The sequence below is a fragment of the Equus quagga genome, unplaced genomic scaffold (genome assembly GCF_021613505.1).
Source record: "Equus quagga isolate Etosha38 unplaced genomic scaffold, UCLA_HA_Equagga_1.0 154_RagTag, whole genome shotgun sequence".
NCBI lineage: Eukaryota > Metazoa > Chordata > Mammalia > Perissodactyla > Equidae > Equus > Equus quagga.
Genome location: NW_025796937.1, coordinates 190,117 through 208,264, shown reverse-complemented (window position 1 = coordinate 208,264; position 18,148 = coordinate 190,117). Strand labels below are relative to the sequence as shown.

General features: G+C 35.2%; 1 long non-coding RNA gene across 4 annotated transcripts in view; it reads left to right on the top strand.

Annotated features, from left to right (window-relative positions):
• Positions 1-14,824, top strand: part of LOC124233152 (uncharacterized) — a 118,554-nt gene extending 103,730 nt beyond the window's left edge. For all 4 annotated transcript variants that reach the window (XR_006886990.1, XR_006886987.1, XR_006886986.1 and 1 more), the window contains 2 exons: positions 7,309-7,391; positions 14,785-14,824. This is a non-coding gene — a long non-coding RNA (uncharacterized LOC124233152). The remainder of the gene's footprint in view (positions 1-7,308; positions 7,392-14,784) is intronic.
• Positions 14,825-18,148: the final 3,324 nt, after the last annotated feature.

Sequence of the window (18,148 nt, the reverse complement as noted above, 5' to 3'; positions counted from 1 at the left end):
AACAGTCTTGATAAAGATGAGGAAAGTTGGAGGCATCACACTTCCCTATTTCAAATTATATTACAAAGCTATAGTAATCAAAACAGCGTGGTAATGGCATAAAAACAGACACACAGACCAATGGAATAGAATCGAGAGCCCAGGAAAAAACCCAAACATGTAGAATCAATGAATTTTTGAAAAGGGTGCCAAGAATACACAAAGGATAGTCTCTTCAATAAATGGTGTTGGGAAAACTGGATATCCACATACAAAAGAATGAAATTGGGCCTACTATTTTACACCATACACAAATGTAAATTCAAAATGGATTAGAGACTTAAATGTAAGACCTGAAACTGTAAAACTCCTGGAAGAAAACATAGGGAAAAAGCTCCTTGGCATTGGCAATGATTTTTTGGGTATGACACCAAAAGCTTAGGCAACAAAAGCAAAAGTAAATAAGAGGCACAACATCAAATTAAAAAGCTTATGTGCAGTAAAGGGGCACACTTATATGGTATATGACAAATATTAATGTACAACTGAAATTTCACAATGCTATAAGCTATTATGACCACAATAAAAAAAAAAGTATTCTGAAGGCAAATAATATCAAAGACAAAAAATAATTTGACTACAAAAAAAAAAAGCTTCTGTGCAGCAAAGGAGACAATCAACAAAAATGAGAACATAACCTAAGGAATGGGATAAAATATTTGCAAACTGTATATTGGATAATGGGTTAAAACTCAAAACATATAAGGAACTCATACAACTCAATAGCAAAAAACCAACCAACCCAATTTAAAAATGGGCCCCTCCAATATGCTAAGCCCATTTTCTCCTTCAGTTCTCAGGAAAATGTATATGGAATGCCTTTTGCCCCTATAATTATAGACACATGAAATATTAAAATAACTTTATGTAGTAATCAAACATAGGATTTTAAGTGTAGGTTTTCTTATGAGTTAATCACAGGTGGCTTTTTTTTTTTTTAACGTTAAGAGGTTTAAATGAGATTCCTCTCTCTCCTTACTGAATGTCATTGAACTAATTGCATCTTAATACACAGCCAAAGAAGGAGACAAAAAATTTTTTCAGTTAAACCAGAAATTAGCTTTTTCCTTTGTGTGACCAAAAAAAAAGAAGAGTAAAGGACTGGAATAGACATTTTTCCAAAGAAGACATACAAATGGCCAACAGGTATATGAATGGTGCTCAACATCACTAATCAGGGAAATGCCAATCAAAATCATTAATTACCTTACACCTATTAGGATGGAGAATTGTAAAAAAGATATGTGTTGGTGAGGCTATGGAGAAAGAGGAACCCTTGTATACTGTTGGTGGGAATGTAGACTGGTTCAGCCATTATGGAAAAAATTATGGAGGTTCCTCACAAAATTAAGACTACCAATCCCTCTTCTAGGTATATAGCCAGAGGAAATTAAATCACCTCAAAGAGATAGTGGCATTCCCATGTTCATTGCAGCATTATTCACAAAAGTCAAGATACGAAAACAACCTAAGTATCCATTAACAGATGAATGGATAAAGAAATGATGGTATTCACACACACACACACACACACACACACACACACACACACACAGGACTATTTTTCAGCATTTAAAAAGGGATATCCTGCCGTCTGCAACATCATGGATGGACCTGGAGGACATTGTGCTGAATGAAATAAGCCAGACACAGAAAGAAAAATACTGCATGGTCTCACTGCATAGGAGCAGAGAGTATAAGAATGGTGGTTTAGGGGTGAAGAGGTGGGGGAAATGGGGAGATGTTGATCAAAGAGTACAAAGTTGCAGTTATGTAGGATGAATAAGTTGAGAAATCTAATGTACAACATGACTATAGTTAATAACACTTTACTGTATATTGGAAATTTGCTAAGGCACAGATTGCAGGTGATCTGACCACAAAAAAATAAAATGGTAACTATGTGAGGAGATGGATATGTTGGTTAGCTTGACGGCAGTAATCATTTTCCTATGTGTATGTATATCAAAACATCATGCTGTATACCTTAAATATATTCAATTTTTATTAAAAATAAATATAATAAAGTCAAAGGTAAATTAAAGAGAAAATTAGCAACCTGCAAAGAAGCAGGAAATGTGTTCAAAAATAAGAAAAGTTAATAAATGGAAACTGCTCCAAAAGTCTTGCAAATCGTAGAACTGTCAGGCAAACACATTAAACAATTATAAACGTATCCCATGTATTCAAAAGTTGAGACATGAAAGATCTTTTAAAAATAAAAGAATCAAATTGAACTTCCAAAGATGAAAATTAGTGTATGAGACGAAAAACACTGGATGGTATTAACATCAGATTGCACACTATAAAAGAAAAGATTGGTGGACTTGAAGATACATCAGTAGAAACTATGGGAAAAAAAATACCAAAATATTTTGCAATGCAAAGTGCATCATGATGTGATGCTATGCAACAACTTCAAATGGCATAATATAGGGTTAAATAGAATCTGAAAGAGATAAGAGACAGGAGGGGACAGATAAAATATTTGACAAAAAATGTGAAAGCCCTATCTACTGAAAACTATAAAATATTGCTGAGAGAAATGAAAGGAAGGGCTAAATAAATTGACAATATACTGTGTTCAGGTTTGTAAAACTCAATATTGTTAAGATGTCAGTTCTCCTCAAATTGACCTAAACATTCAACTATCCCAATCACAATCCTAGCAGCTGTTTTTGTAAAAGTCGATAAGGTAATTCTAAAATTTCTATGGAAATGCAGAGGACCTAGAATAGCAAAAACAATTTTGAAAAAGAACAAAGTGGGAGGTTTCATACTATCTGATTTCACGTCTTACTATAAAGCTACAGTAATCAAGACATTGTGGTATTGGCATCAAGATAAACGTACGGGTCTAGCAATAGACCCACAAGTGATTTTCAATAAAAGGGCCAAGGCAATTCACTATGGAAAGGATAGTCTTCAACAAATGATGCTTGGACAGTTGGATATCCATGTGCAAAAAGATGAATTTAGACCCCTACTGTACAGAAAAATAACTCAAAATGGATCTAAATGTAAGAGCTAAAACTCTTATAAGAAAACAGGAGAAAGTCTTTATGACATTTGATTAAGCAAAGATTTTTAGCTATGATATGAAAGCACATATGATAAAAGAAAAAAAATGATAAACTGGACTTCATCCAAATTAAACACTGTAGTGCTTCAAAAGACACCATCATAATAATCAAAAGACAAGCCACTAACTGGGAGAAAATACTTGTAAATCATATGTCTAAGAAATGATTTGTATCCAGAATATGTAAACAGTTCTTTCAACTCAATAATACAAAGACAACCCAATTAAGATTGGGACAAAATATTTAAATAGACATTTTACCAAAGAAAATATAAAAATGGCTAATGACTAATGATGTCAAGTATCTTTTCATGTGTTCATTAGGGAGCTGGAAGTTAAAACCACATTGGGATACCACTTAGCCCCTAACACTGCTATGATAAAAATGTTACCAAGTGGTGAGGATCTGGAGAAATGACTATGTTGCTGATGGGAATTTAAAATGGTATAGCCACTTTGGAAAACAGTTTGGCAGTTTCTTAAAGAGTTAAACATAAATATATCACCCAGCAATCTCATCCCTAGATAACTATCCAAAATAAACGAAAATATATATTCACACAAAGACTTGAAGATGAATGTTCATAGTGGCATTATTCATAATAACCAAAAAGTGGAAATAATCCAAATGTCCATCAGCTAGTCAGTAAATAAACAAAATACGGTATATCCATGAAATAGAATACTATTAAGCTATAAAAAGGAACAAAGTACTGATACATGCTATATAACGTGGATAAATCTCCATTATGCTAAGTGATATGAGCCACGAAAGACCACAAATTGTATGCTTACATTTATATTAAGGTAGATGCTACAACATGGATGAACCTTGAAGATATGCAAATTGGCATGAGAAATATTCTTAGGGTCATAGAATTATTCTACAAGAGGATTGTGTTGATGGTTACAGAACTCTGTAAATTACTAAAATTTGTTGAATTGTATACTTTAAAAAAGTCAATTTATAAGATGTAAATTATACCTCAGTAAAGTCATTTTAAAAAGCCAGTCAGTTTTTCACCAAATGGTGCTGGGAAAACTAGATACTGAGATGCAAAAGAATGAAGTTGGACCCTTACCTTCCACTATATACAAAAATTAACTCAAAATGGATCAAAGACCTAAACATATAAGAGCTGAACTATAAAGCGCTAAAAGAAAACAGGGGAAAAACTTCATGAAACTGGATGTGGCAATGATTTCTTGGATATGACACCAAAGACACAGGCAACAAAAGAAAAATTAGATAACTCGGACTTGATCAAAATTAAAATCTTTTATGCACCTAAGGACACTATCAACAAAGTAAAAAGACAAAGCACAGAATGGGAGAAAATATTTACAAATCACATGCCTGATAAGGGATTAACATCCAGAATATATAAATAAGTCCTAAAATGCAACAACAAATAACCCAACTTAAAAATGGACAAAGGACTTGAATAGACATTTCTCCAAAGATATACAGATGGCCAACAAGCACATGAAAAGATCTTCAACATCAGTAATCACTGGGGAAACGCAAATCAAAACCACAATGAGAGACCATTTCACACCCATTAGGATGGCTATTATTAAAAAAACAAAACAAAATAGAAAACAGGTGTTGGCAAGGATGTGGAGAAATTGAAACTTTTGTGCATTGTTGGTGAGAATGTAAAATGGTCTAGCCATACGGGAAAACAATATGTCAGTGCCTCAAAAAATTAAACATAGAATTACCATATGATCCACCAATTCCACTTCTGGGTATATACACAAAAGAATTGAAAGTAGGGACTCAAATAATATTTGTACACTAATGTTCATAGGAGCATTATTCACAATAGCCAAAAGGTGGAAATCACCCAAATGTCCATTGAAGAATGAACTGGTAAACACAATGTAGTATAAAGATACAATGGAATATTATTTAGCCTTGAAAAGGAATGAAATTCTGATATATGCTACACTGTGGATGAATATTTAAGACATTATGCTAAGTGAAATAAGCCAAACAAACAATAAAAGTATGATTCCATTTTTTGAGATATCTAGGATAATCAAATTCATAGAGACAGAAAGTAAGATGGTGGTTATTAGATGCTGAGAGTAGGAGAATGGGGAATTAATATTTAATGAATACTGAGTTTCAGTATGGGATGATGAAAAAGTTCCAGAGATGGATAGTGGTGATGTTTACACAACACTGTGGATGTGCTGCTCCTGAACTGTACAGTTAAAAATGGTAAATTTTGTTATGTATATTTCACAATAAAAAGACTGAAAGAGGAGATATTATTAAATGATGCTGTTGGATGTATTTTAATATGCTCAAAAATTGATTTTGAGTTATCAAGAGATTGAGATATGTTTCTGTACTTTATAATTAAGTGAAATTAAGTATTTTAACAGTTTGTTATAAGTTTGTTGATCTTTACCATATTTGTAATGATAATGTCTGGAACCACATTCGTTTGTAAAATGCTTGATGGTAAAATAACCAATTGAGAAGTTCTCAGAGAACTGAACATTTATTATTGATCATGGTGTTAACTAGAAAGATTAACACAGATAAAGTCAAATCTGACAGGAAGCATGTGAATGGTCACCTGCCATAAGGCTTTGAATGCACAAGTACCTATGCTTGTAATTTACCAACGGCATCTCTCCCTAAAAGGTTTGCTTCTTGATTTTTTTTTCAGAATGTTCAATGGGATGGTAAAAACTCAATTCTTTTTTAGAAACCACACACACATAAAACAACAAATTGACCTCTTTCTGTCTATAAAGACACATTGTAATAAAATGAAAAGTACTTTAAAGCCTTTCCACACAGAGCTACTCTGCTTTAATTGGGAAAAGTTTTGGAACTTAAGTATTAAATTGCTACTTTTTTTAATGGAGGGAAAAAAGATGTCAAAACAAAGGGTAAAAATCTGGATATGGTATTGGGCATACACAAAATTAGCTCACTGACCACTTATCTTTTCAAAGTCAAACAATCTCAGTCAATAATTGTGAGGTCACAACTATAAGGAAACAAGAGAAATGCCTTTTACCACATGTGACAAGATCTGTGTCCTGACAATAAAGTTGATTATGGGGACTAGGACTTGCTTAATAATATTAGCTCCTATTTGTATTATGAAAATCACTGCATATTTATATTATGAAAATCACATTCTATTTTAAAAATTACTAATAACCTATCTTCACCAAGAAACTCCCTTTGCCACCACACCAATAAAGATTTATTCAGTTTACCAGCTACCCTGTGATAGGTTTGTTCAGGTCACCTAATGTGCCTCTGGAATATAGACCTCCCTAGGTAATCTTCCCCATTTGTTCATTAAGTAAACCCACAGCCTCAGTCCTAGCATACATTTAGGTTGTAATTATGTATCATCCCTATTGCAATAATGCCCTAGTTCTGAAAGTACAACTCTTCAAATGGAAAGAAAGCAATGTAACGATGTATCATGAATGTCAGATGCCTGTATGTGCCAGGCACTGTGGTTGCTATTTCATATATGTTAACTCATACAAGTCAACACCTGTTGTGAGGCAGGTGCTATTAGTCTCACTCTACAAAAGAGAAAACGTGAGCCTCAGAGAGGTTAAGATCAAGATCACACATCTAGAAGGTGGTAAGACAAGGTAAGTCTAGCTCCCAAACCCCCATGTTTTTCATACTGTACTTATGCTTCCACTGATATGGGTGACAGTCTCAGGGCTCACTGGCTTTAGGGGGAGTTTTTGCCCCTATACTAAACAGCCCTAGCCAGCCACAGGTTCTTTTAGTCCTTGTGTTTGACACTTTCTTCTGTTATCTCGCCATCAGTTATTCTCATTGCTGTTAATGTGACTCACTCTGGCAGTCTTTTCCCCATACCCACTTTTTTATCATTTGTACTATCTTTAAAAAAAACTCACCAAGCTTGTTAGAACTTTGGGTAACAGAGAAAATAGGCTGTGAGGACACTTACTTGAGACCGGACACAACTCTTCTGTGTTCTGATGAGCATTGGAGGGCAGAGTGCTGGCTTGTTTGCATGTTCTGGGCTATCTCACCTCAACTCTTCACATCACAAACAGAAGGGGTAGGTTTACATATGTGAATAAGGCAAGAAATACGTGTTGGTGGGTGTGCATATAAACAAAAATTGAGATGGAGAAAACATCTTAATTCTTATTTTCCATAGGTCATGGAGAACACTGAGGAAATATCAAAGTGAACCAAATCATTGCTTCTTTGTTACAAAGGCAGAAAATGAAACACCATAAGGTAAAAGATTTAATCTCTCTCTCTTCCCTAAATTAAAGACTTAAGTTGTCATACCATGAAACACAGTCTGTTCTGCTGCAAGGTATGTGTTTCTGTAATGTATATTATTGGCTCATATGCAATTGGTAAATAGGGGAATGATATCAGTCCTATGTGGAAGTTGCATTGGTTCAGACATTTTTCCCAGTAAGCTAATATGTTGAAGCAGTCAGAGGCAAACTTTCTCACAACTAAAGAGAAACTCTTAGCAATATATGATGACCCTAAGTAAAAAGATGAAAATCCTTTAAGTGCAAGGAGTGGCGCATTTAGTGCCTTCAAAAACCTCCTAACTTTTCGCTATGTTAAGCTGTCTGGGAAGCTGCGAGTACAGGTAGGCTGTGAAGACATTTCATCTGGTGATTAAGAAAAAAGCATTGATTAATGAAGAAGGCTACCTCTAGATCATATGTTTAGTATTGATGAAAATGGGTTCAATTAGAAGTGATTGATTTCAAGGATCTATATCTGAAAGGAAGAAACACAAGCCCAAAAGTTTAAGGCTGCAAAAGATGGACCAGTGCAGATACTAGGGGAAATTTAGGATTATTGTTTTTGTTACTGATCAGATTACAAAGTTCCAAATCTATTTTCCCCATAAGCCTTTTCATTTTTAGGGCATGATTTTGCAGAATGTGAGGTTTTCATCTTATTAGGGGCAATATGAAGAATTCATTAGGCTAGAACAATTTCTTCAGACAGATTTTTCCAACTGTGAAGTTACCCTGAAACATAATAGAAAGCAATAATGACTTTCAGGAGGCAGGAAAATAAACAGTTCTGGAGTAGTTTGGAACAATGGGTGTTCCGAACACCAAAGGTCTGGGGCTGACAAATAGTTGAGGCAGAGGAGCAAGCACTGACTGAATGAATCTAACGGTCCTCCTGTGAACCGTTTCCCCTTTAAGACAATTTCTCCACATCCTCACCAACATTTAGTGTTTTCTTCTTTTTTTCTTCTTCTTCTTCTCCCCAAAGCCCCCCAGTACATAGTTGTATATTCTAGTTGTAGGTCCTTCTAGTTCTGCTGTGTGGGTCACTGCCTCAGCATGGCTTGATGAGCGGTGCTAGGTCCGCGCCCAGGATCCGAACCAGTGAAACCCTGGGCCGCTGAAGCAAAGCACATGAACTTAACCACTCAGGCACAGGGCCAGCCGCATTTATTGTTTTCTGTTTTTTTTGCAATAGCCATCCTAATGGGTGTGAAGTGATATCTCATTGTGGCTTTGATTTGCATTTCTCTAATGATAGTGAGGTTGAACATCTTTTCATGTGCTTATTGGCCATCTGTATGTCTTCTTTGGATACCTGTCTATTCAAGTCTTTGCCTATTTCTTAATTGGGTTGTCTTTTGTTGTTGTTGTATTTTAGGAGCTCTTTATATATTCTAGATGTTAATTCTTTATCAGGTATGTGATTTACAAATATTTTCTCCTATTTAGTGGATTTTCTTAACTCTGTTGATAGTGTCCTTCCATGCATAAAAGTTTTAAATTTTGATGAAGTCCAATTTGTCTATTTTTTCTTCTTTTGATGCCTGTGACTTTGGTGTCATATCCAAGAAATCATTGCCAAATCTGGTGTCCTGAAGCTTCCCCTGTTTTTTTCTAAGAGTTTGTATAGTTTTAGGTCTCACATTTAGGTCTTTGATCCATTTTGAGTTAATTTTTGTATTGAGTTAATTTTTGTATATGGTATTAGGTAAGAGTCCAATTTCATTCTTTTGCATGTTGCTATCCAGTTTTCCCAACACTATTTGTTGAAAAGATGTCCTTTTCTCATTAAATGGTCTTGGCACACTTCCCTAAAATCACCTGACCATATATGTGAAGATTTATTTCTAGATTCTATATTCTGTTGTACTGGTTTATATGTCTCTCTGTATTTCAGTACCACACTATTTTGATTACTGTAGCTTTGCAGTAAATTTTGAAATCTGGAAGTGTGAGCCTTCCAACTTTGGTCTTCTTTTTCAAGACTGTTTTGGCTATTTGGGGTCTCTAGACTTTCCATTGAATTTTAGGATGTATTTTTCTGTTTCTGTAAAAAAATGCCATTGAAATTTTGAAATGGATTACATTGAATCTGTAGATCACTTTGGATAGTACTGACATTGCACCAATATTAAGTCCTCTAATCCATGAACATGGGATGTCTTTCCATTTATCAGTCCCATCTTTAGTTTCTTTCAGCAATGTTTAGTTTTCACTGTACAAGTCTTTCACCTCCTTAAGCTAATTCCTAAGTATTTTATTGTTTTTGATGCTGTTGTAAAGAGAATTATCTTAATTTCTGTTCCAGATTGTTCATTATTAGTGTATAGAAAGGCAACTGATTTTGTACATCACTTTTGTATTCTTAAACTTTGCTGAATTTGTTTACCCTAACAGGTTTTTGTGTGTGGGACCATTAGTGTTTCTTACATATAAGATCAAGTACTCTGCTAACAGAGATAATTTTACTTCTTCCTTTCCAATTTCAGTATCTTTTTCTTGACTAATTGCTCTGCCTAGAACTTCCAATACTATGTTGAATAGAAGTAGAAAATCTAGCATCCTTGTCTTGTTCCTCCTCTTCGACGAAAAGCGTTCAGTTTTTCTCCATTGAGTCTGATGTTAGCTATGAGATTTTATGTGGCCTTTATTATGTTGAGGTAGTTTCCTTCTATTCCTAGTGCTGTTTTTACCATAAAAGGCTCTTGAGTCCTGTCACATTCTTTTTCTGCATCAACTGATTCATCATGTGGGTTTTTCCCCCTTCATTCTGTTAATGTAACATATTATATTGATTGATTTTTATCTGTTGAACCATGCTTGCATTGCAGGAATAAATCCACTTGTTCAAAGTTTATAAAACTTTTATTATGCTGTTGAATTCAGTTTGCTAATTTTTTTAGGATTTTTGCATCAATTTTCATCAGGGATATTGGTCTGTAGCTTTTTTTTTTCTTGTGTTATCATTGTCTGGCTTTGGTATCAGGGCAATGCTGGCTTTTTGGAATAAGTAAGTATTCCCTCCTCTTGAATTTCTTGGAAAACTTTGAGAAGGATTGGTCTTATTTCTTTTTTAAATATTTGGTAGAATTCACTGCTGAAGCTATCAGTTGCAAGGTTTTTCTTTGTTGTGAGGTTTTTGATTACTGATTCAATCTCCTTTCTAGTAATAGGCCTATGTAGATTTTTTTATTTCTTCATGATTCATTCTTGGTAAGGTTTTGTGTTTCTAGGAATATATCCATTTCATCTAGGTTATACAATTTGTTGGCATACAACTGTTCATAATACTGTTATAATCTTTTTTATTTCTATAGAATCATTAGTAACATCCCCACTTTTATATCTGCATTTTGGTAAGTGGAGTCTTCTCTTTTTCCTGGTCTAGCTAAAGGTTTGTCTACCTTGTTAATCTTTTCAAAGAACTAGCTTTTGGTTTGAGATTTTCAATTGCTTTTCTTTCTTCTATTTTGCTTAGCTTAGCTCTCATCTTCCTTCTACTAGCTTTGGGTGGGTTTAGTTCATTCTTCTTTTTCTAGTTCCTTAACACAATGTTGATTTCAGATTTTTTTCCTAAGGTAAGCACTTAAAGTTATAAATTTCTGTCTTAGCACTGCTTTCATCACACTTCCTAAGTTTGGGTATGTTGTGTTTTGCTTAATATACTTTCAGGGTCTGTTACTAGATGTGTAAATAACTGTTACATCTTTAATGTATTAAACCTTTTAATATATAATTCCTTCTTTGTCTCTTGTAACCTTTGTGGACTTAAAGTCTATTTTGTCTGAAAATAGGATAGCCACCCCTGCTCTCTTTTGGTTGCTATTTGCATGGAATATATTAATCTTTTTACTTTTAACCTATCTGTGTCTTTGGATCTGAAATCAGTCTCTTGTAGACAGCATATAGTTAGGTCATGTTTTTAAATCCACTTCATCAGTCTCTATTGATTGGAGTTTAACCCATTTACATTTAAAGTAATTATTGATAAGGAGGGACTTATGTCATTTTGCTGTTTGTTTCCTATATGCCTTATAGCTTTTTGTACCTCATTTTCTGCATTAGTGTCTTTTGTGTTTAGTTGATTTTTTTGTAATGAAACATTTTAATTCCATTTAACATCCTAAAGTAACAACACTCTAATTTGAATTTTCACCAGCTTAACGTCAATAGTGTATAAAAACTTTGCTCTTATATAATTCCGTATTCACTCCTTCAGCCGTTAATATCACAAAATTACATCTTTAAGAATTGTCTGAAAACACAGACCAATAACTTTTATACATTAGTCTCTTAAATAATGTGGAAAACGAAAAGTCGAGTTACCAATCAAAGTTAGAATACTGGCTTTTATAATCGCCTATGTATAACTTTACTGGATATCGTTATTTCTTCACATGGCTTTGCATTCCTATTGTCCTTTCATTTCAACCTGAAGAACTCCCTTTAGCATTTCTTGCAGGGCAGATCTAGTGGAATCAGTCTCCTTCAGCTTTTGCTTATCTGGTGATGTTTTAATTTCTCCCGTTTCTGAAGTTTTTCCAGATGTAAGATTTTTGGTTGAGTTTTTTTCTTTTAGCACTTTGAATTTATCAAACCACTGCCTTTTGACTTCCAAGGTTTCTGGAGAGAAATCTGACACAGTAGTCCCCCCTCATCCACAGTTTCAGTTACCCACAGTCAACTATGGTCCAAAAATATTACATGGAAAATTCCAGAAATAAACAATTTCTAAGTTTTAAGTTTTGTGCTGTTCTGAGTGAATAGCATGATGAAATTTCATGCTGTCCTGCCCAGGATGTGAATCATCCCTTTGTCTGGCATATCCATGCTGTGAATGTGACCTGCCCATCAGTCACTTAGTAGCCATCTTGGTTATCAGATCAACTGTCACGGTATCACAGAGCTTGTGTTCAAGTAACTCTTATTTAATAATGGCCCCAAAGCACAAGGGTAGTGATGCTGGCATTTCAGATATGCCAAAGAGAAGCCAGCCATAAAGTGCTTCCTTTAGGGGCTGCTCCTGTGGCTGAGTGGTTAAGTTCACGCACTCCGCTTCAGTGGCCCAGGGTTTCACCTGCTCGGGTCCTGGACGCAGACATGGCACTGCTCATCAGGCCATGCTGAGGCAGCATCCCACATAGCACAACCAGAGGCACTCACAGCTAGAATATACAACTACGTACCGGGGGCTTTGGGGAGAAGAATAAAGAAAAAAAAAAAAGATTGGCAAGAGTTGTTAGCTCAGGAGCCAATCTAAAAGTAAAAAAAGTGGTTCCTTTAAGTGAAAAGGTGAAATTTCTCAATAAGGTAAGAAAAAAATCATATGCTGAGGTTGCAAAGACCTACAGTTACTTTTACTACAGTATATTGTTATAATTGTTCTATTTTATTGTTGTTCATCTCATACTGTGCCTAATTTGTAAATTAAACTTTATAATAGCTTTATGTATGTATAGGAAAAAAACATAATATATAGGGCTCAGTACTATCTGTGGTTTCAGGCATCCATTGGGGATCTTGGAATGTATCCCCTACAGATAAGGGAAGACTACTGTAATCTATGTAATGAGTCTCTTCATTCTTGCTGCTTTCAAGATTCTCTCTCTTTAGCTTTGGATAGTTTGATTACAATGTGTCTTGATGTGCGTCTTTGACTTCACCCTCTTTGGAATTCACTGAGCTTCTTGATAGGGACATTAATGTCTTGAATCAAATTTGGCAAGCTTCTTGCCATTATTTCTTCAAATAATCTCTATGCAGCTTTCTCTTCTTTCTGGGACTCCCGTAACATGCTCCCTGTTCGATTTGATGGTGTCTTACAAGTCCCTTAGGTTCTGTTTACTATTTTTCTCCTCCTCAGACACAGTAATTTCAACTGTCTGGTCTTCAGGTTTGCTGATGAGTTCTTTTGCCTGCTCAAATCTGCTGTTGAACCCCTCTAGTAAATATTTTATTACTGTACCTTTTTGCTGCAGAATTTGGTTCCTTTTTATATTTCTCTTTGTTGATGTTCTCATTTTATACATCATTTTCCTGATTTCCTTTAGTTCTCTGGGCATATTTCAAAGTCTTTTTCTAAGTCCAATGTGTGGGCTTCCTCAGGGCCACTTTCTGTTCCTTTGAATAGGCCTTGTTTCTACTTCTTTGTATGCTTTGCAATTTTTTTCTTGTCAAAAATCAGGCATTTCACTTTATAATATAGTAATTCTGGCTATAAGATTCTTCCCTATCCCCAGGGTTCACCACTTTTTTTTGATTGCTGAAGGCTGTTGCCCATCTGTTTTGAGACTTTTCCAAACTATTTTTACAAAGTCTTTTCCTTGTTGTGTGATCACTGAAGTCTGTTACTTTTCTCTGATGTCCAGCTGTTTTGACAGAGATTTCCTTGAACACCAGTTCTCCTTGTCTTTCCAGAATAGCTGGGTGCTAGGACACTCCTGCAGTTCTTTAGCTAGGCTTGCTCCAAGCCTAGGGATCAGACCAAGGTGAAAGCTTAAGGTCTTAGATCTTTTCTGAGTATGTGTTTTGCCTGGGCATGCATGTGGCATTCTAAATCCACCCCCATGTACAGCTGCTTTTCAATGTCCAATTTCCTAAAAATCTCACCCCTGCTTCTCCTTTGGGCCTTACAGGCTATATCTTATCTCTTGCCCTAGGTGTCTATGAGTCTGTAGTTACCTTGCACCTTTACAAGCAGTGCCCACCACTATTCCTGATTTACAAGTTATGCAAAACAAAGATGAGCACCTTGAGTCAGTCTTTCAGGTACCCCCCCAGACAGAACAGAAAAGACATACACAAGAATTTGCAAATAAAGTCTATTCTGCCTCCTCTGGTTTGAGAGGGAACTGAGAACCACGCTTCTGCCACTTCAAGAATAAGACTGCCACTGCATTGGGGCAAGGACGAGTAAAAACATCATAAAATTCTCCTACCGTTTTGAAGATGGTTTTTCTTCACTGGGCACTGTCTTGGTTGCTGTAAACCTTTGACTGCTTTCCAGAGCTCCAATGAAGTTGGTTCATCCAGTTGCTGGTTTTCTTTTTGTTTCCTCCAATGTTTCTGTGGGGGAACAAGAGCTTTGGAGAGTCCTAGTCCACCATTTTGCTGGTGTCAACTCAGGTCAGCTGTTGTATTCCTATTTGCAATTCTAGTGTCATGACAAAGCTTTGAACAGAGTATGTTTTAGATACATGTACGGTGATTGAATTTTGGTTAGTCAGACTTGGAAATATTGTGTAAATGTTAAAAAAAAAGGTCTCAAAATTCTTATTCTGATAGTTTGCATTTAAAATTAATGAATATATTTTCTTCCAATTTCTTGTAATTACCAATCTTGTCTCTTTTTTTTTTTTTAGGAAAACCACCCCTGAGCTAACATCCATGCCCATCCTCCTCTACTTTATATAAGGGATGCCTGCCACAGCATGGCTTGACAAGTGGTGCATAGGTCCGCATCTGGGATTGGAACCAGCAAACCCCAGCCCGCCAAAGCAGAATGTGTGAACTTAACCGCTGTGCCACCAGGCTGGCCCCAATCTTGCCTCTTTTGCTGGCTGTGATGACAGTCACTAGAGAACAATAACTTTTATACAAACTGTTATGAAATGAAAATGCTCCATACACTCTTGGTACCAAAACATTAAATGAAGTTTATTGGTTTCTGCCAATGTTTTCCACTTTATAGTAGCATATATTCTTGTAACCTGTCTCATTGTGGTGTAAGGCAGAAATGAAATATATAAAACAAAAATAATATGTCTTACAAATATTTGACTGTTCTTTAAAATACTAAAATAACTTCTGATAACATTCTTTCCATAGTATAGATATTAATTTTGTTCATTTAACAAGGATGTTTAACTAATGCTGACTATGTTCTGTTATTTTAGGATTTTCACTAAGCAGACGCACACCCAGTTTCTACAGGTGAAATCAAGTCAGTCATCTAAAAACTTCATAATTTCCAATCAAATTAGAGTCTTCTGTTTCCAGTAAAATGGAATTTATGGTGGTGCTAATCTGAGTTAGACTGTGTCGGCAGAAAACGACAAAAGTCGATTTTTTTTCTTAAAACTTTCTGCAGAATGAATAGAGAATTCTCAGATTTGTAGTTTATTTTACATTCTCTGCATGTTCATTGTATTAAGTTGACAATCAAAATCAGTGGCAAAACTTTTCCTATCTGGCCTGTCTTGTCGTACTAGATTGAGAAGTTGGTACATGTGCCAATATGTAACCAAAGTGGAGAGAAATGTATTAGTGAAGTGACCTACTGGACCCCCCCTTCATTAATATAGGTCACAGTAGATTATTAATTATATCAGTGTGCACGGTGTCTATTTCCAGGTCTTAATCCCAAGGCCTACCTTCCCTCCTCTTCCTTAGATTGTTACTTGGCTTATAAAGAGTTTAGTTCTACTTGAATAAAAGGGAACGGAAATAGATTCCTTGACAGCACTTTTACAAAACAAATTGCAGCTGTGCAAAGATTTTGCTTTGAAAGCATATAAAGGAAATCAGTATTTTTAAATGTCTTGATCAAACCGTCCTATAAATCTGACTATCACGCAAGAGAAGGCAGTTTAGTGTGAAGACATGAAAGGTACATCTTTACTTCTCTTTGTGCTCACATCAGTTTTTTCGCGTGATCATTTTCCCAGTTTCACGACTGACTACAATGGTTACCATTTCTAGGCACTTCGTATATTTTTAGCTGAAACAGTAATTATTCCCTTAATGCTTGCTTTTGTCTAAGACAAGCCTTTCAAAATTGTAGTAAATTAGTTATTTCATTTTAAATTTGGTTAAACTACTATTCCCCTTCCACGCAACATCAAGGCCTCTGGGAGGCAGGGCAGATGACTTTCGTTTTTATCAGTACTACTCATTTCTATTGGGTTAACTTCTCCCCCTTCTATTCTGTACCAAGGTTACAACCTTGTAGCCAAATGAACTTATTGTTCATAACAAGCCCCAAAGGCTCAGCTGTAAAAAAAAAAAAAAAAAAAGAACCCTATGTTAACTTCAAATATTGTATGAAATGACCCTGCAGCAGGCTCTCCTTTGAGAAGTAATAAAACATTTTATGAGTATTAATTTGAAAAAATAAACTCATTCAATCCTCAGGCTCATTTTGTTCATATTCTCAGTTTTTAAAATCCTTTCTCCTCTAACTATTCAACCAACTCTGGTTAATATCAGGGACAAAGAAAATTTATGAAGTATTTTCCTTATGAGCTATGTAAACATATTCAAGGACTCGAATTTTCAGGCACTGTCTACTTGATAATGGGTACTAATGTCAAATAGAAAAGTTAATAGCTAAATAAAAATGACTAAATATTAACATTCACAGACTAAAAGTTCTATGATAAACTTTTTCTTTGGACCTTCTTCAGGAACTAAGATTTAGGATAACCACAAATACACAAGACAAGTATTTTTATCATATATGTAAACAGAGAAAAATCTTTTAAGGTAAAAATTGGGAGAAAAATGATTAAAAAAAGAAAAGCAGGAATGTTAATACATTTAATTTCACTTACCTTGCAAGTTTTCTACCCATTTTGTTAGAACCACTGACCTTTACCAAAGTGCCATACATTAGTTATATCATACTGTATTAGGTAGAATATGCTAATATAAAGATATCCTGTAACAAAGACCTGGGGAAAAAAGTGGCTTAGGCAAGATTGATATTAATTTCTGTCTTGTAAAACAATCTGGAGGTAGGCAGTCCAGGCTGGTTATGGTAGTAGCACTTCAACAAAATTACACAGCAACCCAGGATCCTTCCGTGTGGTTCTCTTCCACAGTAGAGCGCTGCCTCTTCTCTAGAGTCCAGGCTGCCTCACTACCAGATCCACTTCCAAGTAACAAGATTGAGAAAGGGCAAAAAAAACGGTCACACCATTTTGAAGGACACATATTTCCGCTCACAGTTCACCAACCAGAACAGTCATACTTTCGAGAGACTGAGAAAGGTAGTCTTTGTTCCAGGAGAATGTCTGTGCCTAACTGAAAACCAAAGGTTCTATCACTAGATGAAAAGGAAAGAATGGATACCGCGGGGAAACTGGTGTTCTCTGGACATAGCTCATTTAGATGCTTGCATAATTAGAAATTCAAATTTGAAAATGGTTCTACTGAGAATATGCCAGGACTTACTAGCTGACAAATACCTACTATGCTGGGTTTACTTTTCTAAAGGATTAGTTTACTTCCTTCCTTCACTCACCAAAAGTAATACAATACAAAACACTATCTCTGAATGAGTTCCAAGGTACGTTTTATTGGTATAAAACCAAAATAAGGTGATGTAATTGTCTGGTCTGCCAATTAGCTACCCAGAACTAGGTGAAAATGATTTTCTCTTGTAATTTTTTTATTGACAGAAAAGGAAAAATTTTTTTTATGAAATAATACTGATTCGTCTTGGCAATTTATTTGACTCAGCAACTGCAGAGTACTAAAACAAAAATAGTTAATTTTTATCAAATAAGTAAAAAGTCGGTAATAATTTTGTTACAGCTTCTGAAAAAACTGGTAAAATTATAAAGCAGAGAAAGATTTCTCAAGCCATCTGTGTAATTTTTCTCCTTTATTAAGGGAGAAAAAAAAGTCTTCATGATTCTGCCAAAAGATCCTCTAACAATGCAGAAGTAGTCATGGAACGTCTTAAACCTCCATCCTATTGATGAATCTTCTTTCAATCTTCCT